The 26,934-nt window shown below is 36.7% G+C and overlaps 1 pseudogene; it reads right to left on the reverse strand.

Annotated features, from left to right (window-relative positions):
* Positions 1–1,099: 1,099 nt before the first annotated feature.
* On the reverse strand, positions 1,100–25,952 carry LOC118542094 (dnaJ homolog subfamily B member 6-like; annotated as a pseudogene).
* Between the last annotated feature and the right edge of the window lie 982 nt (positions 25,953–26,934).

The following is a 26,934-nucleotide window of genomic DNA, read 5'->3' on the forward strand; positions in this document are numbered from 1 at the left end:
AAAATCATATTATCTTACTTTATGATCCCTTTTTCTAGTCTTCAACTTAAATACCAATTCAGAGAAATAGCAAGGAACTTTTCTACATACATAAGAATTATCACCATTTACAATATTCTTATGTTCAAATACACAGTGAGTTAAAGATGGCTTTTGTCTCAACTATTAACATTTCATGTGGGGACTTTCTTTTAGTCTGCGGACACTAACACAGACATTGTTGCTACCAATCAAGTGACACTGTGCAGTTTTTTTTGTGGGGAAGGATTCAATCCTGGGTGAAAGGGTATAGTGACAATGAGTCAGGAGCTTTAAAATGGCCCACCCTGCTGCCAGCATTGCTACAGAATCTCTTGGTGGAAAGCCCAGATCTCTTCCAGTAAACTGCTCAAAATGTTTGATTCAATTTTTTATTTGGTTGCCAATTTATTAAGTGGTTAACCTTGGACTGCATCTATCCAGCATTTAATTAATTAAAGCCAGTTTGAAATACCTTTAGAAACCTCACTAATTTCAATACACCAAGCTGGCACATTTATAAGCATCTAGCAATTGCTGAAATACTAAATCATCTTCACTAAGATGCTGTTGTTGCCAGCAGAGCATTAATCAACTGAAGAGCTAATTGTTAAGTTGAAAGAGTAAAAGCAATCCAACACACCTCTCTCTCCCCACAGTTTGGGAGGAGAAAAGTGGTGAGAATTACAGCTTCATTGAATTTCAGAGCTAGACGGGTCCTCAGAGATTATTTAATTTATCGTCCTTATTGTAAAATGGGGAAAGTGCATTAGAACAGAGTTAGTAGCAAAGTCAGGATTAGATCCCATGGCTCTAATGCATAAGTATTCTTCATTCTCAGAATGCTTTTTATTATGGAAAATGATTCTAACTTACTACTCACCCACTCTATACCTCCATAGAGAATACTGGGAGAAGAGTATAATGATACTAAACAGTGCATCTCATAGAAAATTTCTGGCCCACATTGTTTTATTCTGTATCATGTTGGTGCAGAAACTCAGGACATAAATTTTGAATGTCTAATTCTAAAGTCATTGCTTTCTATTAAAATGAAAAGTAATCGTTTTCCTCATCACCTTTATTCCTCTTTACCTACTATAGGTGCATCCCTGATATCTGGAGTATCAGGCCACAGTGGTACCTATAGCCACCGAATTACAAACAGTGGTTTAGACAAAAAGCATTTCTCTTTGGCATTGAACTTCAGGACATGCATTTGTGGAAGCACTAAGCCTCATTAATATGCTAAGCCAAACAGAATGACAATTTCCATTCTCTGAGTCCACCAGTTGAATGCATGGCTCTGCATGTGGTAATATCAGAAGAAAAATAAAAGTCAGCTATCTGTGCATGCTGGGAAACCAACTCCCCCACAACATATCAACAGTCTATGAAAGAAAAAGAGAGAAAGGGGATCGGATTCAAAGTAACCCTGGGCCAAGCAACAATAATAAATATGTCAGTGGTGCTCAAACTGGAGTGTTTATAAAAACTACCTGAGAAAATTACTAAAAATAGTCTGAATGTAGATAGAGGTAGCAGTGGTTCCCAAACCTGGCTATGTGTGTGGTAGTTACACAATTGTATACAATTATCAAAATTCATCTGACTGTACACTTAAAATGGATGAACTTTATTGTATGTACATAATAACTTTATAAAAATTTTAAGCTATTAGGTCATTTTGTGAAGGGAAAAAGGTCTTCTCCCCAAATCTAGGTAGCCACAAAAGTAAACTCAATGAAATGTTATTACAATAAGCAAATGGTAGAGATGTTAGTATTGACCTGAGGAAACACTACGGACAAATATATTTAAAAGAGAAGAACCAATGAGCTCTTTTCAAAATTAGATCATTTTATTCTTCAAGAAGCCAATTGGAACCACAATTGGTTATTACTTTTTTTCTATAAGTATGAGAAATGAGGCTAAAACTTAGCACATTGGTCAATGACTATACAGATCACATTGGGAAGGATTGGTAACAGAAGCCTAGATATGCTCATTAACATAAGGCAAGTACTAAATAGCAGATTCAATGCACATGACACGTGAAATTTCAGTCAGGTAGTTGAACAGAGCCTGATATTGGGAAAGTGTTAACAAACTATAGAAATTGGCCCAGGTATATGGTCAATTTCTTGGGAGAGTTTGTCAGCAGGAGGGTGACAACCATAGGATTGAAGTTTAAAGTTATGACTCTATTACTATAGATGAGAGGTATATGAATATCAAAAAGATTTCAATATAAAAGTACAAGCACAGGTTTGGGAACAAGACAGGCTGTCAAAGGATCTGCAATTCAAGTTGGTAGCTTGGTCATGTAAGAAGATGAAATGGGGAGATGTTAAAAGGATCTATTGAGATTATATTTTGAACTTGGAACCAAATATTAAATAAAAACTCTAGTAGGCTGGTGTGAGTCACATAGAAAAATTCTCTCTCGGGGCGCCTGGGTGGCTCAGATGGTTAAGCGTCTGCCTTCGGCTCAGGTCATGATCTCAGGGTCCTGGGATCGAGTCCCGCATCGGGCTCCCTGCTCCTTGGGAGTCTGCTTCTCCCTCTGCCTCTCTCTCTCTGTCTCTAATGAATAAATAAATAAAATCTTTAAAAAAAAAAAAAAGAAAGAAAAATTCTCTCTCTGTTTCTCTCTCTCTCTCTGCTCTCCCTCCCTCCCTCTCTCTTTTAGCCTAAAGACTTAAGTGGCTTCCTTCCAAGCCCAAACCAGAACCTCTGATGTTACCTTCCAATAACATGAAAGGCCACATCTCCCAATGCCATAGAAGTGGAATCAAGGAAGAAAAACATTGCTCAGTACCTACAGCTATGCTGACTTAGACTGTTTTCCCTAGACCCGGACATTATGTTTGAAAAAAGAAAGGGGACAGGAGAGAAAAAAGTAAGCTATGGTTTCTCCTAGGAGCTACAGTCTGGCAGTCATCATTAAAAACACTTATATACCTGTCTCTTACTCTTTAACCATCTGCAATCTAAGAGAGTTCCCATTAAAAACTTTTTTATAGCTAAATTCAATAAACACTGTTCAGTCTTCATCTCATTTGACCTTTCCATGCAACATTTTACTTAGTGAAACACACTCTTCTACCTTCAGTGGCACCACACTCTTCTTACTTTCTTCCTACCCCTCTGAATTCCCTCTTTCAATATTACTTGGAAATTTCTCCCCCTCTCCCATTATAAATGTTGAGAGTCTCTCAGAGCTTGGGCTTGAATTCTCTTACCTTCTTATTCTACATTTCAGCTCCACCTGATTTCATTTGGTTCTATGCCTTCAATCAGCGACTATGTGCTGAGGACTTCCAATTTCTTATCTTCAGATCAGACTTTTTGTCTGAGCTCATATCTACACACAGAATCTTTGTGAAACATCACTTAGGTATTTACTCATTGGCATTTCCTAGTTTGGACCATCATTATTACTTGCCTTAGAGTTGTTATTGGAGGGAAAGGGAGCAGTGGGTTTCCCTGCTCCCATTCTTATCCCCTTGTAATCTATCCTTCATATAACAGCTAGCTTCAAAATACAAAATTAGATCATGCTTGTCCACCACCTTAAATATCCCAGTGGCTTCCCAATTAGCCTAGAATAAAATTGAAGTTCTTACCATGGTCCATAGAGGCCCTGCATAATCTTGTCCTTCTCAAACTTTCCACCTTAATCCCATACAATTCTGGCCCCTTGTTCATATGGCTTTAGCTGCACCAACTTCATTTCTATTATGAATAAAAACACCAATCTCTTTTCGGCCTCAAGGTTTTCACTCATAATGTTTCCTTTGTTTGAAATACAACCTATGTAAACTCTTTCCCCCAATTATTTGTACCTAGAACACTGTGGAAAAAAGTAGCTGCTACACAAGTATTTCTTGAGTAAATATATCTCAGACATTTCTTTATATTAATAACAATATTTTAACCCATCTTTTTTATTCTTTTCAATTTCCTAATTATTAATTCTACAATAGTATTTTTTTAAAGATTTTATTTATTTATTTGACAGAGAGAGCACAAGTAGGCAGAGAGGCAGGCAGAGGGAGAGGGAGAAGCAGGCTCCCCGCTGAGCAGGGAGCCCGACGTGGGGCTCGATCCCAGGACCCTGGGATCATAACCTGACCCGAAGGCAGCTGCTTAACCAATTGAGCCACCCAGGTGCCCCAATAGTATTGTTTTGATCTTTGATTTGATTCCTGAGTTCTACACTCTACCTTTTCATCTTATTTTGTTGTTTTATCATTTGTCTTTCAGTTCTTGTTTTATCGGATTCATGCAGTGTATTTATTAGGGTATATTCAAAACTGCTGTAACAAAGAGACCCCAAAATACAGTAGCTCAAACAAGATACGATTTTATCCTATTTCACATTATAGTTCAGAGGTAAGGTGGTATGTGGCTGGTAGGACAAATTGTGTAGTTTCAATGTCTGTGTCTAAGCAGGCTTCTCTAGTTACCATTTTCATATCTACAGCCAGTAAGAAGGGGGAAGGGTAAGGTGAGCATACTCATTCCTTTCAAGAGGAGGATCTGAAAGTGAAGCATATCACTTTTTCCCACATCCTATTGGCCAGAACTTAATTATATGGCCACATCTAGCTGTAACAAAGGCTGAGCAATGTCATTTTCTAACTGTGCAACCATATGCCCAGACATAACACAGGAATTTTATTACTTGAGGAAGATGAGGGGTGACTTTCAGTATTTGTTATATATTTTCTTCCAGATTTAGTTCTTTTGACTACTCTTCCCCTAGTGTGTTTGAATATTGGCTATGGTATTTCTTTTCACCTTGCTTATATGTTAACATGGGTGATCCCACCTATTCTAGACCTCCTTTTTTGCACTAATAAAATGTTGGCAACTTAAAGTTCTTTCCACCTATATATTATGCTCTAAATTTGCATTTATCAAACTTTACCTTAGCTAAGGGTCACTTGGAGGGCTTGTTAAAATACAAATTCCTATGTCTGAGGAGGGGCCCATGAATTTTCATTTCTAAGTTTGGGGGCAGGTGAATATAAATGGGAAGCTCAGTTAAGATTTGTGCACAGCTTTAGTTGGAACACCGGGGTTCTTCTGAAATGTGTTAAATTGTTGGTATGAGACTTTATTCTACCTGGTCAGGAGTATAACTTATTCCTGATTATATATTTCTAAGCCACAAATTGTTTTTATAATTTGACATGAAGTTCCGAAAAAGAGCAAGCCCTGTGTGTTTTTCCTACCTTTGTGTAGTGGTAGACAAGGATTTCTACTATCAAAAGTTTTCCCTTGATTTTTTTCCCCAGGCTTCTTTACTCAAACCTTTCTCTCCAAGATATTATTGATTCACATTCTTATCCCAGTACTCCCCACCATCCCACAATTTCCTTACCTCATTTGTAGCTATATGAAATTGACTTGTGATTATTTCTTCACAATAGAATGTAGGTTTCATGAGGGTAGAGACTGTATATGTCTAACTCACTTAGAACAGTGTTTGGCACAGAATAGGTACTTAATATTTTTAAATGAATGAACAGATAAAAAAACAAAGAATAGCTCTGGGTAAGAAATAGCTTAGCATCTTCTAAAGAAGAGTATGCCTCAAACCACTCTTATTTTTTCAGTTTTTGGGGGAAGAGTATATAAAAGAAGTAGCAGGAGAGAAGGCCAAAGTTTCTGAGTACACCTAGCTGAAAGTACCCTTACCATTACAAACAAAAATGAGGAAGAAATAGGGAAAGAGAAAAAAATATGTTATCTCTCCACACTTTTAGAAGAAAACAATGCTCTCCCAAGTGAACTGCCATTTAAAACCTACCCTCTAGAAAGATGGATATCTGAACAAAGCTCACTTTTCCTCTACTAACTCTGAATTATCTGCCTCACCTGGATCAAATGGCACCTATAGCCTGGAGACAAATGGAGTTTTTGATACTGTGATAATTATAATAAAAAGAATTGGTGCTGGGCTTTTTACACTGTGAGCTACACAAGTGCCTAGGGATCAATATCAAAAAGCTCTGTGGCATGGATCTACATTGATATATAGATGCAGGAGGCCAAATATGTGAATAATTTCAGCTCCAGAAGGAGAAAAAAACATAGTAACCAAATTAATCAAACAATAGGGGAATAATCCCTGAAGAGAAAAAAAAAAAGTCTGCATATGAAATATAGTAGTTAATGTAAGTGGATAATAATAGACTATCTAGAAATGGGTAATATAAATGTTAAATAAGGACTTTTGAAATAGAAGTTCCATATTTCTATGTCTAGAACTAAAAGTACTACCTCATCTATGAAAAATAAGAGTTGTGGATAAAAAAGGAGTGCAAACAGAGAAGTAAACACATTCTAAAGATCTTACTAGAAAAAGTATGAATTTAGTAGAGGGAAAAAAGTGAAAGTATTCCAAATAAATAAGAAAATATTCTAAATAAAAATATTGGAGTAGCTGAAATCTTAATAGGGAAGAAATCATGTTTTTAAATAATAGTGGAGGCAAATGTGTTTGAAAGTTGAGGTAACAATTAATGAAATGGTAAGGCATATTAGAGCTCACAAATTAACAAAGGAAAGACTGAATTAATAGCTTGATCAAATTAGCAAACTTGGGCAAAACAATGTAAAATAGATAACATTTATTAAATAACGTGTATTAAATAATATGTAAGAAATTAAATAAAGTGTATCAAATATTATACAAAATATGGATAATCTCAGTTATCTCTTTAAAAGACAAAGGCTGTAAAATTGAGTAACAAATCATCTAAGCATGTGTTGTTTGCAAGGAATGAAATGAAAAGAGGTAAAAAGAGGCCGTGCATATTCATTCATTCAACAAATAATTTATGGAATGTTTACAATGGACCAGGCACTATTCCAACTCCTGGGGACACAGCACAAAATAAAACAAAATTTCTGTTTTCAATGAGCTTATATTCTTGTAGTAGATATAGGCAATAAATGAATAAAGATATAATGTATTAAGTGGTGGTAAGTGCTAAGAAGAAAACTAGAGAGGCATAAAGGGACAGAATAACAGAGTGAGAGTGTGAGGTAGAGCCTCATTGACAAGGCGATTTTCATAGCAACCTGAATGAAGAGCTCAAGCAAAACATGCAAGTACTGGGCGGAAGAATATATTCAAAGCAGTGGGCACATCAAATGCAAAGGACCCAAGGCCAAAACATTCTTGGGATTTTTGAAGGACAGCAAAGAAGTTGATATGGCTAGAGTACAGGGCCAGGACAAGGGTTAGGCACTCACACGACCCTGAGAATGAATGCTTCCTTAAATTTTGTGTATTCGGTTCCTCTTTTGCCTCACTCTAGTCCTGGCCCTGCTAAGGTGGAATGATCAAGGAAAGAAAATGATCTGGGAAGCTATTACAGATTTTGAGATGAGATATGACGTTATCTCACTTATCGTTTAACAGAACCACTCTGGTTTTTCTGAGGAGATAGAATGTGGGGAGTACAGTAACAGAAGCAAGAAAATCTGTTAGGAGGCTATTAAGGTAATATAGGTGAGAGATAATGCAAGCTTTGATGGGGTAGTAGGAGTTCAGGTCATAAAAAGGGGTTGTATTCTATATATATTTTGAGGAGCATAGCCAAAAGAACTTCTTGATAGATTACATGTGGGGTGTTAGAGAAAGAAAAGACTCAAGGATGGACATAACAACTAGAATAATGGAGTTGTCACTTATGTAAATGGACACTGCTATAGAAGAAGGTTTGGAAAGAAAGGATAAAGGAATGAAGACTTTAGGGTTTTTTGAGTTTTTTGTTTTGTTTTGGTTTGGTTTTTTGCACCAAACACCTTTGCATTTTTTTAAGCAAATGACAAAGATCCAGTTTACCAGCTTTACTTTTTTAAACCTAAGCTTGATGTTACATATTTAAACAATTTTTAAAACTTACTAAATTGTCTGGAGCACCTGGGTGGCTCAGTCGTCAAGCGTCTGGCTTCAGCTCGGGTCATGGTCCCAGGGTCCTGGGATGGAGCCCCGCATCCATCGGGCTCCCTGCTCAGCGGGAAGCCTGCTTCTCCCTCTCCCACTCCCCCTGCTTGTGTTCCCTCTCTCACTGTGTCTCTATCTGTCAAATAAATAAAATCTTAAAAAAAAAACTTACTAAATTGTCAGCATTCATTCACAACTAGAAAAGCATCCTCAATTTATATTAAATGAAAAATCTATTACCATTAATGCATTAATATCTCTCGTTATTAAATACTGATAAAAATTGAAATTATTTTTGTGGAAGATTCATCCTGGCAATGTTAACTTCACAGCAGGCTGACTACTTGGGCCACATTTGAAACACAATGGAAAAGCAGGTCCATGCTGGTGTTAGTGTAGGAATCATGGCCACCTTGGATTATGTTTAATAAAAAGCAAAGTGCATACAGAGATTTACAACAATTTTAAAGACAAAAGCAAAAAGCAACAATAAAAAAAACCTCAACAAAACCAAAAAAACAAAATGCCCCCAAAGTAATGGTCCTACTATGTGGTCCTAACAATAAACTCAAAAGTTTATGACAAATAGGGCTCCAATGTGTATAAATACTTCAGATTAGTTACAGTTATGCTGAAAGTTGAGTTCGTTTGAAATCTTCAAAAAAAATGTTCCTGTTAATCCTCGATGGTGCTGGTTACAGGTAACATTTCTGTCACATGTATGCATTGATTTTTTTTATTATGTTCAATTAGCCAACATGTAATACATCATTAGTTTTTGATGTAGTGTTCAACGATTCATTAGTTGTGTATAACACCCAGTGCTCATCACCACACGTGCTCTCCTTAATACCCATCACCCACTTACCCCATCCCCCCACTCCCTCCCTTCTGTAACCCTCAGACATATGTGCATCGAGTTGCTTGTTATCCAAGTGTAGCAGCTGCTCCTTACCATTTATCATTAAGAACTTAGCTGTTTTCTTCAACTTCTACTCTTTCTTCACCACTCAATAATTCTCTTTGTAGTGATTTTTCTGCCATTAACCATTTGAGTGAAGTTGATATAGATTTGAAGTTGCCCATCCCACTACCACCAAATGCCATGGAAAAGAATGAAGTGAGGCCATGACCTGGTAACCTGAGGGAAGTAAATTCTGTATCAAAAGACGAAAACCCTCTCCAGAAGACAGAAATCCACTGAAGGCAGAGAAAAATGACCCTGTTTCTTGGCTCCTGCTTCCACGGGGGGCCTCTTAGACTCCCAAAAAAGTCCTCAAATAGGTCTTTGAAGAAGTCTAATGAAAACAGACCTCTTCCACCAAAAAATTCCCTGAAAATGTCATCTAAGCAACAGAATGTGAAGCCAAACTCAAACGGATTGTCAAAATGAGCTCCACCTCCACCTCCATCATTTAATCCTTCTTTGCTGTATTTGTCTTAGATGTCCTGTTTTTTAGCATCTCATAACACCTCATATGCCTCAGCTACTTGTTTGAATTTATGCTTCTTCTTTATTCTCAGGGTTTTTATCTGTTGGAGTGAGTCCAAGGACAGGCAACTGGCAAGACTGGTGGCAGCTCTTCACTCACTTCCCTTTCTCTCCTCAAGACTTTAGTTTTAAATATGTGAAGCTTCAGATGTCCATTAAACATTCAAGTGAATATGCCAGTTGACTATATACATCTGGATTTGAGAGAAATCCAGGCTGGAAAATAAATTTTGGAGATGTGTCAAGATATAAATATTATATAAAGCAATAAGATTGGATAATATCACCTAAGGTATGAGTATAGAAAAAAGAAAATGTCTGAGATCCAAACTCAAACCTTAACATTTGAAATTATCTTCCCACTATAAACAATGAAAAAGGTGGACAAATATATATGCAATGACAGTTTTCAGACTTTGGAAAACAAGAGCAAAGGATTGTGACCTCTAAAACAAGGAAAACAAATAAAGTGGGCCCTATTAGGATTTTGTGCTTGGAGACACCTTCTTGACCATGGTGCTGGGAGAATACCAAGCAGAACACATCAGTCTGAGTTGACAGGACAGAGAATTGAGTCTGAGGATGCTTGGGATGTTAGAACTTTGGGGTTGGAGAACTGAGGAGGGGAGAATTAGTCAGGAAAACCTCTCCAGAAATTTGTGTAGGGGTCTTCATAAGTCTTTGGTTAAACATCAATCCACACATGTATATGACGAAACCCCCACAACACAAATCAAATAACAACTATCCAGAGCTCACACAGAACTGAGAGCTATGTGCGTTCCGACCAACCAGAGTAAAAATACCTCTGATAAATGTTAGACATTCAGTAGAAACCCCAAAAAGAGTCACACCTTAGTAAATTAGCCATAAAGAAAAAGCTATCTAGACTTTCTCTGGCAGAACTTAAAAAAAGAAATCTCAAGAAATCACCTTGACACAAAAGTTTATCAAACTTTAACACTCTTTAAAAAAGACAATGAAGTCCATTGTTCAAAAATAGTCTCATAGTCAATGAAAAATTATTAGGCATGCAAATGTTACTCATACCAGGAGGAAAATTGTAGAATAGAAACAGTCACAGAAATGTTAGAGATAATGTAATCAGTAGGCAAATACCTTAAACGAGTATGATAAATATTATAATATGCTCAATAGTTTGAAGAAAAACATGCATACATAGCACCTGGGTGGTTCAGTTGGTTAAGTGTCTGCCTTCAGCTTGGGTCATGATCCCTCTGTCCTTCCTCCCACTCGTTCTCTCAATCTCTCTCTATTTCTCTCTCTCAAATAAATAAAGAAAAATCTAAAAAAAAAAGAAAAACATGCATACAATGAAAATCACAATGAGACAGGACTAACACACCGATTAGAGTAGCTAAAAAATTTTTTTAAGTAACAGTACCAAGTGCTGATGCAGATTTGGAGCAATTGAAATTCTGACATACTCCTGGTGAGTGATGGTATAGCCACTTTGGAAAACAGTTTGAAATTTTCTTATAAAGTTAAACATACACTTCTTATTATATGACCTAAGAATCCCATTAATAAGTATTTGCTCACTAGAAATAAAAACATATTATTTACATAAATACCTGCATATGGATATGCAGAGCAACTTTATTCAATTGCCCAAAATTGGGAACAATTAAAATGTCCTTCAAATTGCAAGTGAATACAGTAGAAACAAACTAGTGAAACATACAAAAACATAGATGAATCTCAAATATATTATGTCAAGTTAAAGAAGCCAGACTCAAAAGCCTACATACTGCATGATTCTGTTTATATGACATTCATGAAACTCTTAACTATAGAGACAGAAATCGAACCAGTGGTTGCCAGGGTCTGGGGATGCAGACATGAGTTACCTACAAAGGATTTGCATGAAAGAATTTTAGGGGTATCCTGATTATGGTGGTGGTTATGCAGTTCAATATCCTGATCATGGTGGTGGTTATACAGTTTGATGCAATTGTCAAAACTCAAAGAATTGTACATCAAAAAGCATAAATTGAGCTTTATAGATTAAAAATAAATTTTAATTTTTTAGAAATACTAATAATGTATTTTGGAATTATAGTCTATGACTACAATAACGCTAATGATGAGAGGAGGATAATGGAAGTTTGTTGTTGTAAAGTTCTTATCCTGAACCTGAAAGTGTAATGCATTTGAAGGCAGACTGATAAGTCAAAGATGTATATTGTCAGCCCTAGGGCAAATGGTTAAAAAAAAAAATTAAGAGGTAAAGCTAATAAGGCAATGAAGGTAATAAATTGCAAAACAATAAAAAAAACCCTCTCAACACAAAAGAAGGAAAAAAAGACAAAAAGGGATAAATAATTGATAGAACAAATTAAAAACAAAGAGTGAGAACGTAGAATTACATCAACCACATTATTACATTAAATGTAAATGGCTTAAAAATTACAATTAAAAAAATATTACAATAAAATACCTATACATGCCTATATAAGAAACTATATATGCCTACAAGAAAACAGCCTTAGATCTAAAGCCATAGGTTAAAAGGATATAGAAAAATTCACTATGCAAATACTATACAAAAGAAAGATTGAGTAGCTATATTAATATCAGATGAAGTAGACTTCAAAATGAGATATATTATCAGGGATGTACAGGATACCACATAATGGTAAAGGAGTCAATTCTGCAAGAAGACATAACAATCTTAACTGTGTATATGACTAAAAACAGACATTGAATATACATAAAGCAAACTCTGACATAAACGAGAGGAGAAATATAGTACAATTAGAATTGGAGGGCGCCTGGGTGGCTCAGTTGGTTAAGCGACTGCCTTCGGCTCAGGTCATGATCCTGGAGTCCCTGGATCGAGTCCCGCATCGGGCTCCCTGCTCGGCAGGGAGTCTGCTTCTCCCTCTGACCCTCCCCCCTCTCATGTGCTTGCTCTCTCTCATTCTGTCTCTCTCAAATAAATAAATAAAAAATCTTAAAAAAAAAATTAGAATTGGAAATATCAACATACTTCTTTCAGTAATTGATAAAATAGGCACACAGAAAATCAGTAAGGATAAAGAAGACTTGAACAACACTAAACACTAATAATGGTTCAATTAACATTTATAAAACACTTCATCCCAAAACAGCAAAAAAAAAAAAAAAAAAAAAAATCAATGCTCTAAGGCAGGACTTCCAGAAATTCTGAGTGAGGATGTGGGCAAGTCCACTTCACCAAAAAAACCCCAATAAAACTAGACAAAAATTTCAAAAACTAAGATTACAGAAATCTGTAAACTAGCCAAATGTGTAAAACAAATTGAGAAGAGTCTATTCAAGAAAAACTACTAAACCTCAATAAGAATGATGAAAGTTTGTCATTTTAGTCTGGAACTGCTCCTATACCCACCTCCAGCTCCATGCCACGGTAATTCTCCAGAGATGAGGTTAGTCATAAGGACCAGCAACTTCACTGCTGGAGGAAGTGGTCCTGAGTTAGAGTTGGGCATAGAAAAAGCCGTGACTGGTATTGTTGAAAACAAGAACGACCTCAATGACAAACTAACAGGAAAGGCCAGCATAACAGCTCGAGATCTTGATACTGGTTGTGGCAAGCAACAGACAAGCAAATCAGCCAGAAACTTAATGTGATTTTTTTTGTATATGACATCAAAAGCACAAGCAACATAAGCAAAGAGAGATAAGTGGGATTGTATCAAACTAAAAATCTGTACAGCAAAGGAAACCATCAACAGAGTGAAAGACAGCCTATGGAATGGAGAAAATATTTGCAAACTATTCATTTGATAAGGGTTAAAATCCAAAATACATAAGGAACTCACTACTCAATAGCAAAAAAACAAAACAAGACAAAACAATAAAGCCCCCAAATAACCTGATTAAGAAATGGGCAGAGGACCTAAATAGACATTTCTCCAAAGAAAACATAAAAATGTCCAAAAAGTATATGAAAAAGCATTTAACATCACTAATCATCAGGAAAATACAAATCAAAACTACAATGAAGTATCACCTCACACCTGTTAGAATGTCCATTATCAAAATCATGAAAGATAATAAACGTTGATCAACTGTGCAGAATTGGGAACCTTTGTATATTGTTGGTGGAAATGTAAATTGGTACAGCCATTATGGAAACAGTATGGAGGTTCCTCAAAAAAATTAAAAATGAAACTACCATATGATCCAGGAATCTCGCTTCTGGGTACATATCTGAAGGAAATGAAATCAGTATCTCAAAGAGATATTTGCACTCCCATGTTTATTGCAGTGTTATTCATATAGTAGCCAAGGTATGGAAACAACTTAAGTGTCCATTGGTGGATTAATGGATAAAGAAAATTTATATATATATATATGAATATTAGTCACCCTTAAAAAAGAAGGAAATTTTGCCATTTGTGACAACATTGATGAATCTGGAGGTCCTTATGCTAAGTAAAGTAAGCCAGACACAGAAAAACAAATACTGCCTGATCTCATAGGTGGAATATAAAAAAGTCAAACTCATATAAGCAGGTAGTAAAATGGTAATTGCCAGGTACTGGTAGGTGGAGGAAATGGGGAGTTTGAAGGGTACAAAGTTTCAGTTATGTGGTATGAATAAGTTCTAGAGCTCTAATGTATAACAATGTAAGTTAATACTATATTGTATACTTGAAATTGCTGAGACTAGATCTCAAGTGTTCCCACCACACACACACACACACACACACACACACACACACACGTACACACACACAATGTGAGGTCACCAGTCAGAATGGCTAAAATTAAAAACTCAGGAAACAACAGATGTTGGCAAGGATGTGGAAAAAGGGGAAACCTCTTACACTGTTTCTAGGAATGCAAACTGGTGCAACCACTCTGGAAGACAGTATGGAATTTCCTCAAAAAGTTAAAAATAGAACTACCCTACAACCCAAGAATTGCACTATTAAGTATTTATCCAAAGGATACAAACATACTGATTTGAAGGGGCACATGCTCCCCAATGTATAGCAGCAATGTCCACAATAGCCAAAATATGGAAAGAGCCCAGATGTCCACTGACAGATGAATGGATAAAGAAGATGTGGTATATTTATACAATGGAATATTACTCAGCCATCAAAAAGAATGACATTTTGCCATTTGCAATGATGTGGATGGAACTAGAGGGTATTATGCTAAACAAAATAAGTCAGTCAGAGAAAGACAAAGATATGATTTCACTCATGTGGAATTTAAGAAACAAAAGAGATGAACATAGGGGAAGGGGAGGAAAAATAAGATGAAAACAGAGAAAGAGACAGACCATAAGAGACTCTTAACTATAGGAAACAAACTGAGGGTTACTGGAGGGGAGAGGTGGGGGGATGGGGTAACTGGGTGCTGGGCATTGAGGAGGGCACTTAATGTAACGAGCACTGGGTGTTATATGCAACTGATGAACCACTAAATCACCTCTGAAACTAATAATACACTATATGTTAATTAAATTGAATTTAAATAAAAAACAAAAACGATGTGAGGTGATGGCTATGTTAATTAGCTTGACTGTGGTACTAATGTCACAATATATGCATATATCAAAACATTACATTGTCTACACTGAATTATACAATTTTTATTTATCAATTGTACCTCAATAAATCTAGAAAAAACCTTGTTAACTGTATTGCCTTATACAAATCACTTAACTTTCCAAAGCCTCAGTTTCCATATCTGTTGTCAATAGTGATAAAAAATCTATATCATAAAGTTGTTATGAAAATTAGATTTTATACTTGCAACATAGAGGATTCTTGACAATTGGTATGTATTATTTTTATACTATAGTTATTTCCAAACATACATTTATAGAAATACTTTAAAGAGGCCCGGTAAACCTGCCTTTGTTAGTAATTGGAGTAATTTGTTAGTAATTGGAACTCTTACCAGTAGAAGTCTCTTTCTTTTCTCTAATTACGATAGTCATCACTTTAAAGGAAAGATTCTATTAGTGTTCTGCATTTCTCCAGTGTATACTTTCTGCCAGAGAGAGATCATACACCCACACAATTTCAACCAACACTTTTTATGAAGAGAATACTCAAATCTTAATCTCCCTGGAGTCTAGGCTGCATTGTGAACGAAGTGAAGTCATATATGGGAGAATAAACAGCAACCACTAGAAAGTGCTGAAGGGGAAGCAGTGTAATTTCAGGGTGTTAGTTCCAGAAGTGGAAAAATAAAATAGAAGGGCAAGGGAAGAGTTTTGGGAGAGAACACAGTGGAATAATACATAAAGCAATGTGTGGCACACAGGCACATTTGTCAATATTTGTTGACTTTGATAAATATTGCCCATATGATTTCACTCATATGTGAAATTTAAGAAACAAAACAAACGATCATAGGGGGAAAAAAGAGAGAGACCAACTAAGAAACAGACTTAAATATAGAGAACATACTGATGATTACCAGAGGGGAGATAGGTGGGGGGATGGGTGAAATAAGTGATGGAGATTAAGATGGGCACTTGTGATGAGCAGTGGGTGTTGTATGGAATTGTTTAATCACTATACTGCACAACTAGAATTTAATATGACACTATATGTCAACCAACTGGAATGAAAATTAAAACTTAAAATAAGAATTTGTAGTATTTCTGAAAATGGGTGCAAAGATAGAGATTGAAAAAGAAGGACCAATTGAATATCCAGGTGAGAGTATTTATAGTGTCAAATTCCCTCTTTACTTCAGCCAGAATATGGTTGCCACGTTTATGCTCAAACCAACAGAAGTCTGAGGTTTTATTCTCTGGAGAGGTTTTTGAACTGCAGAATACAAGGCATATACACTCACCCTCACCCTAACCCTAGCTCTAAACCTAATCTGAACCCAAACCCTAACTATAACCATAACCATAACCACTAACCCTTAACCCCTGAACCTAGCCCTACCATAACCCTAACCCTAAACTTATCCCTCTGCAGAGGTCTCTGAACTGCAGGAAATAGGCACATACCATCACCCTGGCCCCAACCCTAACCCTAATCTGTATTCTTCCCCTAAACCAAACCCTAATCCTGGATCCGAGAGGGAAAAAAAAAAGATCTGGCATATATACAAAGGAATATTACTCAGCCATAAAAAAGAATGAAATCTTGCCATGAGCAATGACACGGATGAGGCTAGAAAGCATTATTTTAAATGAAAACCTAATCCTAACCCTAACCCCTAACCCTAAATCTAATCCTAAATTTATCTGTCTGGGGAGGTATCTGAACTGTAGGATAATAGGCATATACCCTCACAGTAGCCCAAATCCTAACCCAAACCATTATTCTGGCCCTAAACTGAACCCTACTCCTAGACCTGAAGGGGAACAAAAATTGGTATATATGTACAATGGAATATTACTCAGCCACAAAAAAGAATGAAATCTTGCCATTTACAATGACGTGGATGGAGCTAGAGAGTATTATTCTAAGTGAAATAAGTCAGTCAGAGAAAGATAAATAACATATGATTTCACACATATGTGGAATTTGAGAAACAAAACCCATGAACAAATGGAAGAAAAAAAAAAGGAACAGAGAGGCCAACCAAGAAACAGACTTTTAACTTTAGAGAACACACTGATGGTTACCAAAGGGAGGTGGGGGGTGAGTTACATAGGTGATGGGGACTAAGGAGGGCACTTGTTGTGATGAGTACCCAGTGTTGTAAGGAAGTGTTCAATCACTAAGTTATACGCCAGAAACTAATATTACACTGTATGTTAACTAACTGGAATTCAAATAAAAACTTTAAAAAATTAAAAAAATAACCTTATAAAAATAAAAAAAGAAAGGCTGCTCCAACTTAACTACCATGATATCCATTTATTTATTCATTCAACAATAAAATATAATAATGAGGTAGTAAGAAATCCTATGGGGGGGAAATGAAGCAAAATGAGGATAGAATGGTGAGCAATGCCGATTTAAGATGGTCAGGGAAGTCCTCCTTGAGGAAGTGAGATTTGAGTGGACTCCTGATTTAAGCGAGGGACTGGGCCATATAGATACCAGGAGAAAAGTAGGGCTTTATAACCATGATAGAAATTATGAATCTGATTCTAAGTGAATGGGACGATCACTGGAGGATTTTATGCAGGAGAATGACAAGATCCAGCCTTCAGTTTTAGAACAATCACTCTGATTTCTCTGTTGGGATTAGACTTTGGGGAGGGGTCAAGAGTAGAATCAAGGAGCTGCCGCAGTTATCAAGGGAGGAGATAAGGGTGGATGAGACCAGGTAGTAGCAGTGATAATAGAGAGAAGTGGTCAAATTCTGTATTTATTTTGAGGGTAGAGTTAACAGGATTTGTTGGACAACTGATATGAGGAAAAGGTAGGAGTCAAGGGCACTTCAAAATGGTTGGCTTGAGTCATTGGGAGAATGGAGTCATAATTTACTGAGATGGGGGAAACTGAGAGAGAAGCAATTTTCAAGAGTATAGAAATCATTTATCGCCTAAATATGTTGTTTTATATTATTATTAAACTTTTAAGTGGAGATTTTAAGAAAACAGTCTGGAATTCGGGGGAGAGCTCAGGACTAGAGATATAAATTTGGGAGCTGTGAGTATATAAAAATGGTGCTTAGATGCAGGAGACTAGATGAGATCACCAAGAAAGTGAGTGTAGATAGAGAAGAGAAGAAGATTAAGAACTGAAATTTTTGGCACTCTAATATTTAGAGTTCAGAGAGATGAAGAAGAACCATAAAAGGACTTGGAAAAGGAGAGATCATTGAGGCAGGAAGAAGACTAGGAGAGTGTCATTGCGGGATGACAAGTAAAGAATATATTTCAAGAAGGAGGGTGTGTTGAACGTCTTTTATGCCCCACGTCACATGCTCCTGGACCACCTTTTTCAGGACATTGCTGTAGCAGCTGTATGCAGGGGTAACTTGATGCTACCTCATTCAGCTGTTTCTTACACTATTTCTTCCTGCCTTGTGGCTTCTCTGCTATCACCAGGTAGAACAACTGCAGGGGCCTGCTCAGTGATTCTAGTTCATGAACAAACCTACAAGTGCCAGTGAGTTAATACTCTCTCAGATTACCCTTGGTCAATGGGAGATAAAATATGATGGATAAACACTCCTCTATTTTATGTCTGATGGAGAATTCTAAAGCTCATCTATACAGTTCCAAAGGGAGTCCTCAGTGGGAATGATTCACAGTTGCCTACAGTGGTAAACAGATTAATAACATACCCTTGAATTGATGGTACCTCCTTTCCTGATTCATTCTTCTCGGTCCCCTTTCCTGTTTCCTGAATCAGTCCCTCAAATAAACTAACTGCATGCAAGTCCTTATCTCAGGCTCTGCTAGGCTTTTTGGGGAATGTAAGTTAGGATAGAGGGCATGATCAGCTGGGACAAGTGCTGCTGACAAGTTGAGTAAGATGAAGACTGAGAATTTACCATTGGATTTAGAAAGGTAGAATCATTGGTGACATCAATAAAAGCCATTTCAGTGGAGGACTGGTTCAAAAAGCCTGGCTGGAGAAGGTTCGGGAGAGAATGCCTCTATTTTCTAAATGATATGTGGCAACATCATAGACAGAGTGAAGGTATGAAGGAGGTGGTGGTATTTGACGTGTGATGGGAGAAGTATGAGATAGCCTTTTTGAAATTTGGAAAATAAACTGAAGAGAGAAATAAAGTAGAAATGTCTGGTGGTACTCTGGGCTCACTTGAAGTTTGTGGTTGTGTATTTTTCTCCAACCACATTCCTCTCTTTAGATGAAAATGTGGAACAAGTGGTTTTAATGAACTTAGGTTTAGATTTTTTTAAAGCAAGTATGCTAGGGAGAAAAAAGGTCAAAGGTGCTATGATGGACCAGGAAATGCAAGCTGGGTAAGAAGGGCTTTAAAAAGGGGGGCAGGAGGAGGTCAATTTTGGGTGGTGTTTGAGGATAATAGGAGCAATGGGCCAACACTGAAATTATCCAGAACTCTTTTTATGCAATGATTTTATCAAAGTTAGCTGATTAAGCATACTCTTACATATTATATCCAAGTTATTTCAGGATAAGTTCTCAGAATATAAGAAGGCACTATTAAATATTCTGGGAAACAGGTATCAACTGAGACTGTCCCAAGCAAATGAGGACATCCTATGACTCTACTCATATAGCCATTTTTATACTGAAAAGAAGTAGATTATAGTAGTTAAGAGCACAAAATATTTAGAGTCACGGTTTCTAGGTTCAAAACCAGGCACAGAAAGCCTAAGTAACCTACCAAAGGTGCCTAACAGAGTGGAGCAACCTATAATTCTTTGGGTGAAATTCATCAAGGTTGGCTTCTCTCATCTCGTACTGTCTTGTGTGTTATTACTTTTATCTTCTGATTCTAAATTTAATGTTGCTTCTATACTTTAGCTTATGCTCTAGTCTTTTATGGAGTAATTACCCTTTATTCTCCTCAGGTCCAATCTCCATTCTGTTTATTTGAAGTTCTCTTGAAATAGATTTCAATGTTCCTACTATTAATGCACAACCAAATTTGACCATTCATTAGAACTAGAGACAGTCTGATTTCTCACTCTGTCCACATGCTATTTTATGCAGCTCATCCTAGGTTATTGTGTTAATTGTTGTCAGGCAAAATACAAGCACTTCATCGCAGTGTAGCTATTAGCAAGGAGCTTTTTGGGTCATATTTTCTAGGAAATCATAGACCCTTGAAACATGGCTTCTAACAACCCAAGTTTTCCTAAGCATAGGTCATCATCTGTTAATTACCTGGAAGGTAACCCCTGCCTGAGGCAGGTCTGGATTATAAGCAACCATCACTATACTTTTAGGCCTCTTGATTCTTTTAAATTCCTTGTCTCTCTGCCTCCCCCTTAAAAAGGAGGCATTTCAAGATGAAATGATGATATATATACTAAGTAGATTTTTTTAAAGATTTTTTTATTTTATTTGAGAGAGAGAGAGAGAAATAGAGGGAGAGGGAGAAGGAGATGCAGGCTCCCTGCCGAGCAGGGAAGCCTGATGTGTGACTCGATCCCAGGACCCTGAGATCATGACCTGAGCAGAAGGCAGACTTTTAACCGACTGAGCCACCCAGGCATCCCTACTAAGTAGATTTTTAAAACTAGTTTGTAATGTGACATATAGAAATACCTACTTTAATCATGGCTTGTTTTTAATTTATTAGGATGGCTGAAATAAAAGGATGAAGGAGTGCTTTGTTAAATAAATATATTTTTGTATTTAAAAATAACTTTCAAATAAATACTTAAAAATCATTGGCAAAAATGAATGATGAATTAAGAATGTGCATTATACTTTCAAAATAAGGAAGACACAAGAGGTCCATTTTATAAATGGTACAGAATTCCATTTTTACCAAATAAACAAGTAGCCAGATGTATGACTCCTAGGGGAATAGAAGTGGCCCCCTTTGGAAATTCCTAATATCTGGGATGGATAAAACAAGAACGGATCTAGAATTCTGTTCTGGGGCCCTGGAATTCAGAAAATGTGTTCTTTGTGGTTACAGATCATTCTGGGGATACTAGACTGCCAAATAATCTACTTCCTCAGATCAGCCAAATCAGAAAACCTCTTCCCTCCTGTCTTGCTTCTTTAGCAGGAGCTCCTCCTAATTAGAAGCCCTCCCCTTGCCTTTCCATGCATCCTGCCTTTCAGAAGAGACACCTTTTTTTTTTTTTTTTTAAATCCCTTCCCTCCAAACCCCTAACAGTCCTCAGGAATGGAATCTACAAGTCCCATAGAAACCCTGGGCTAGTTCAGTCCTAAGGCCATGTTGTAGTTGACTGACTATAAGAAGCCCAGATATCTCATTACTTTTATATTTTTTTAAATTCCAATTGCAGTGAGGGAAAGAGAAAGAAAAGATTGACCTCTCTCATCAACTCTGAATTTCTTGTCACTGACACCAAGTTAAGGTTAAAGGTACACACAACCCACACAAGGGGTCCTTCTTGATATATGTTATTAGGTAGACACAATACACAATACCCAAATAATTGACTGATTAAAATAGGAAAGCAAGAGGGTATGTCACACATGAGCAGTGACTCTGCCCAACAGTAAAATGTGGCCTGCCATCTATTTCAGAGACTTAAGTATACATTAGGAAGAAAGACTACTCCCAGTAATATATATTTAATAAAATACACCTTTGGTTACTTTTAAATCTAGTGTGCATAATTCTCTATCATGGCGGATGGTAAAAATTCCATTAGATTATACCAGACTCTTTTTGTATTTTAGTTTTATAGCTTTATTTCACACATTATCATGAATATTTATCTTACATACTCTCAGAAATAATGTTCTGTTATTCAATTAAATTATATAAATATCTTTTAAAAACAAAATAAAATAGGAAACTACTTTCATTGTGTTATTTTATAGACTCAGCTTCACATACGTGTTGTATATTAATTCCCTCAAGTATAACATTCCTCCATATTTGTGCAGAACCTTGTACATTAGAAATGTGTCTGTTTTAATGACTCTCACAAAATCTCTAGGATTTATTATCTTCATTTTACAAATGAGAAAAACAAAGGTCCAGAAAGCACAGGAGAGAAAGAGAAGCAGTGTAGTATGAAGATAAGACCTCTGGCCTAAAAGTCAGGAGACCTGGGTTTTTATAACTCCTAACTTTGTTTCTAACTCACTATGTGGTTATGATTAAGTCACTTCCCCTCTCTGAGCTTCAGTATCTGCATTTGTAGAATGAAGTGATTAGGCTTTCTCAACCCTGTTTGCATATTATAATCATCCAGGAAATTAAAAAAAAAATCCATTCTTCAGCCCTACCTCCAAAGATTTTGATTTAATTGGTCTCAGGGTACTGTGATTTCCACAACACCACGTTGACTGAGAAGAAGCCAATCCAGGGAAAGCCACAAATCCAGTCTGGTATTTCTGAAGGAAAGAAACTTCGACATTTAGTGTAAGATCCAGGAACTCTGGGAAATGTCCTAGAAGGGAGCTTGAAAGGCTGAGAGTGTTAGTGGGCATACTCTTAACTTTGAACCTCTAGGGGAGAGCTCAAGGCTCCATCCACATCTCTCTCTCCCTCTCTCCTCTCTCTCTCTCTCTCTCTCTCTCTCTCTCTCTCTCTCTCTCTCTCTCACACACACACACACACACACACACACACACACACAGAGAGACAGACACAGGAATCATTCCAGCAGATGTGCTATAGGAGCTTGAAAAAGAAAGAAGAGTGTTGATAAAGGTCAAAGACAAAAAGGAGTTCAAGAAGCTGGTGAAATGGAGTTTTAGATGAGAGAAACAAACTGATTACAGAGCTTTTTTCTTTCATATGGCTCGTTTTCTTAACCTTTTAAAAAAATTTCTCAACCCACATTTAGTATTACTCCTCACTACTTTTTCTTTCTTTCCTTTAATATAGCTCATGTATTAATAATATAGCTGGAGACTTCTACTTGGGAGGCCTTCACTCCTATTGGAAAAGGTCCCTTTCATAGAGTAAAATTGTTACCAACTAATCTCTGATATTATAAAAATAAATATTCTTTTCCTTGGATTTCCTTTTCAGTTTTTTGGTTTGTTTGTTTTTTGTTTTGTTTTGTTTTGTTTTTGTCATCAGAGTGGTAAGACTTTGAAAGCTAAGATCAAAGTGTGGACCTAAGAGAAAAGGGCCAAGTGAGTCATTCAGTGTCCCTTTAGTTTAAGCCTTAGAACATATGTTCAAAATGAACCTTCAGAATGCTTGTATAGTTCACCTCATCTTGTCACAGTAGGAAAACATACAGGTGACTTGAAGTTAAAGCCCTATATTAATAAAACTAGTGTGTTTGCCTAAGTGACTGTCTCTGTTTTCTTTCCTTAGTAACCTGCATCAGCAGTGTTTGTTACTTGCTAAAGGACTTGGAGACTTTCAGATCTTTGTCATCTGTGGCTTTTACCATCAGAAACATGACAATTATATGGTATAGTCAAAAGAATTGCCTGAATGGTTGGAGAATGACAACTTGTGGGTCAAGATTACTACTTTTCTAGGAGACTGGCCAGTAAATACATTTGGGAGTAACATATATAACTTTGATTGCGATCTCAAGATCCCGAAACAATGAACGGTGTCGTTCTCAAGATGTCTTCCCTTGAGGGCTGTGTGTCTTGTCATTCTGGCCTTTGAAAGCAGCAACACTGGTAGTGTGTTGATCAATTTGAGGGTCAAGATAAGGATGTGGGCCTAAATTAGGATAAAGGGACCAAGGATTTTAGTCTTATCAAACCTTAGGCCAAAGGTTCAAAGTGGTACTAATGACCATATGCTAAATCATCAGAGTAAAAGGCTAATTGAGGATTTGGAGGTTCAGAGTTTTAGCTACATTTGTAACTAATAAAATGCCTAGTGGGTAAGTACAGTTTTTTATCTGAGCAACTAGAAATTTGGAATTGGCATTAAAAAAGATAGGAAATGCTGCAAAGGTCAGGTTTGAGAAGAGAAAGATTAAGAGCTTTGTTTGAACATGTTATGTTTGAAATTCCTACTAGATATCAGAGTAGAGATGTGAAATAGGCAGTTGGATATATGAGTGGGAAGTTTAAGAAAGTAGTCCAGGCTGGAGATATAATTTTGAAACTCATCATGGAAATGGTAGCCAAAGAGCATATTTCAAAGAACAATTGCTGGGATACCTGAATAGGAAGAGGTGAAGAAAGTGACAATACAGAAGAGGAGCAGACAGTGAAGTAGGAGGAAAACCAGAAGAATGTGGTATCCTGGAAGCCAAGTGATAAAAGCGTTTTTAGGAGGATAGAATGAACAACTATGTCAATTGGTGCTAGTAACTCAGGTACATGAGAACTGAGAAATAACCACTGGACTCAGTAAAGTAGATGTCATTAAAGGAGAGTTTTGCTGTATTGTTTGTAGTGATAGCATGATTTCATTATTTACCTGGAAAATTTTTCAGAATTTTCCTATGGTCATCTTTTTTTACATGAAAAAGGCAAGAATTCAATCAGTGAAATGCATTCAATGCTTTTATGACATTGCCCATAGATATGAAACCATACCAATGGGATGTTTTTATTGACTAGATGCTTTGACTTCATGTAAGAATGGTCTATAGGGCACAGGGAACTATTGTTTATGAGAATAAATGATTGTATAGCACTTAGAATGTGTCTATGTGATATCATCGTAATTAGTGGCTGAAATAGAAAAAGATTCAGTTGACCAACAGAATGTTTCATTTTTATGTTGCAAAATAACTTGCTTAGCCATTTTTTCCTGAATTTATTCACTTGACCAGTTTTCCTGCTATTATGCTGATGAAGCCTAAATGATTATAAGGGCATTCATGTACATGCATTGGATTAGACATGCTTTTTGAAGAGTTCAGTAAGATAAAGTTTCTTTTTATGGTAAAAAGAAGGATATTTTGAGACTTTGTTACTCCTCTAGTTGAAACAGGGACTTCATTTCCATGCGGAAGGAAGCCCTTCAAAGCAAGTCAAAGAATACACAGGTTCTCAAGTTCATACGTCTCCCTATATCCACACACTTGCCTTGTGTGTAGTGGAGCCGCTATGCCAGCCCTTGCTTCTGAGGTGTGAGATGCCAAGGTACATGCTTGGGCATCCACACATGTACTGCCCAGAAGTGTAGGGGAGTTAATATTCCACAGGGAAGGTATTTGACTAATGAGATAGTAGGCAGGAGATAAATTCTTCTCCAGTCTTCTCCCAGATGACCTATATGGAGATGCAGTATGGCCTGTCATAAGAAATTGAGAAATTAGCTTGTCATGAAACAGATTGTAGCCAACACAATGATACATTCTTTTATGTTTGCTCTCCTTCCTTCCCTACTTCACTACTCTTTTTCTTTACTCTTACTTCCTTGGGATTGCACATAAGCTTTTGCTTCAAGTTCTATTTTCTAAGAAACCCAGATATCTGGAAATAAGTCATAATTCCACCCAAATTCAGAACTATGTGACTTTGGACAGGTCATATTCCCTCTCCGTGCATCTTTTTCTCCCAACTATACAATGTTGATGTTGGAATAGATGCTCTTTAAGAGATTCTTTCTGGCTCTGAAATAATATCAGGGTATAAAGAATTGCCAGTATGAAGGAGGAGATGGGAAAAGGTAAGAAATTATACTGAACAATGGTCATCAGTGGATTGCTTACATTTGAATCAGAAGAATACACTCAGTATAATCAATGAACTTAAATGTTAACAGTTCCAACTGATCTCAAATTCTAAAAATAGTTTTAGTTCTACTTTCTGCAGAAACAAATCAAATTAGTTTTCCTGGGCTTATAAAGAAAACGTTACACTCTTAACTCTTACCTTCTCCTGCACAGTGAAAATATTTCTCTACTAGTTCTGCACTGTAAACTGTCTGAGAAGTGGCACCTGGCTGCAAACATGTTTTCAAAGGGAGTAGTGGAGAAGTTTGTAATGCCACCATCTTGGGAGCCAAGACAGCTAAGATATGATGTCTGTAACTATTGCTTCACTCCTAACATAGGAGCACATTTGTTTCTACTCTTAGGCTACAGATAAACTGGAGTTAGGCAAAGGACTATTCACTGTTTGAGGCTTGTTATACCAGAAGGGTTTACATTATATTCCAGACTTCTATACCTACCTCTGGAGCATGGACTTTGGACTCAGACAGCCTAGGTTCAAATATTAGCTCCTTCACTTACAAGCTTTGTTACTTTTGGCAAGTCAATTAACCTCTCTGTGCTTCAGTTTTCTCATGTAAAATGGCAATTGTAACTGTACCTACATCTTAAAGTTAACGCGAGAATGAAATGAGCTAATATAGGCAATGTGCTTAAAATAGTGCTTAGCACATAGTAAGCACTATATAAATGCTCACTATATTTATTATAGCCATCGTGATGAGGGAAGATGGGCTGGAATCAAAGGAAAACTCTTGACTAAGCCATGTGAAATGTATCAGGGAACCAATATATGGAAAGTAGTAGAAGTAGGGGGTAACAGATGACTTAACTGCAAAAAAATGCTAAGCAGGAAACACCCTCTAAATATTCCTGTTTATACAGTACATGACACAAGGTAGAAAAATAATGAAAACAGAGGCTTTCTGCAGGATTTAGAGTTCTTTCATATATATTTTAAATATACATGTGCAATACATTAAAATATATAGAGATGTGTGAATATATATATTTACACACACACACATATATATATACACACACATATATACATATATGTGTGTGTGTATATATATATATATATATATATATATATATAAAATTTCACAGAAGGGTACATATGCACACTCACACATCTGTACACATACCCCAACAGGACCCATCTATACGTAAACCAGATGCAGCCCGTATCAGGCCAACTTGGACACAAGTGAAAGCCCTGACTCAGCAGCAGATTGCAGATTGCAATTGCATTTGAGTAAC

The sequence above is a fragment of the Halichoerus grypus genome, chromosome X (assembly GCF_964656455.1).
Source record: "Halichoerus grypus chromosome X, mHalGry1.hap1.1, whole genome shotgun sequence".
Taxonomy (NCBI): Eukaryota; Metazoa; Chordata; class Mammalia; order Carnivora; family Phocidae; genus Halichoerus; species Halichoerus grypus.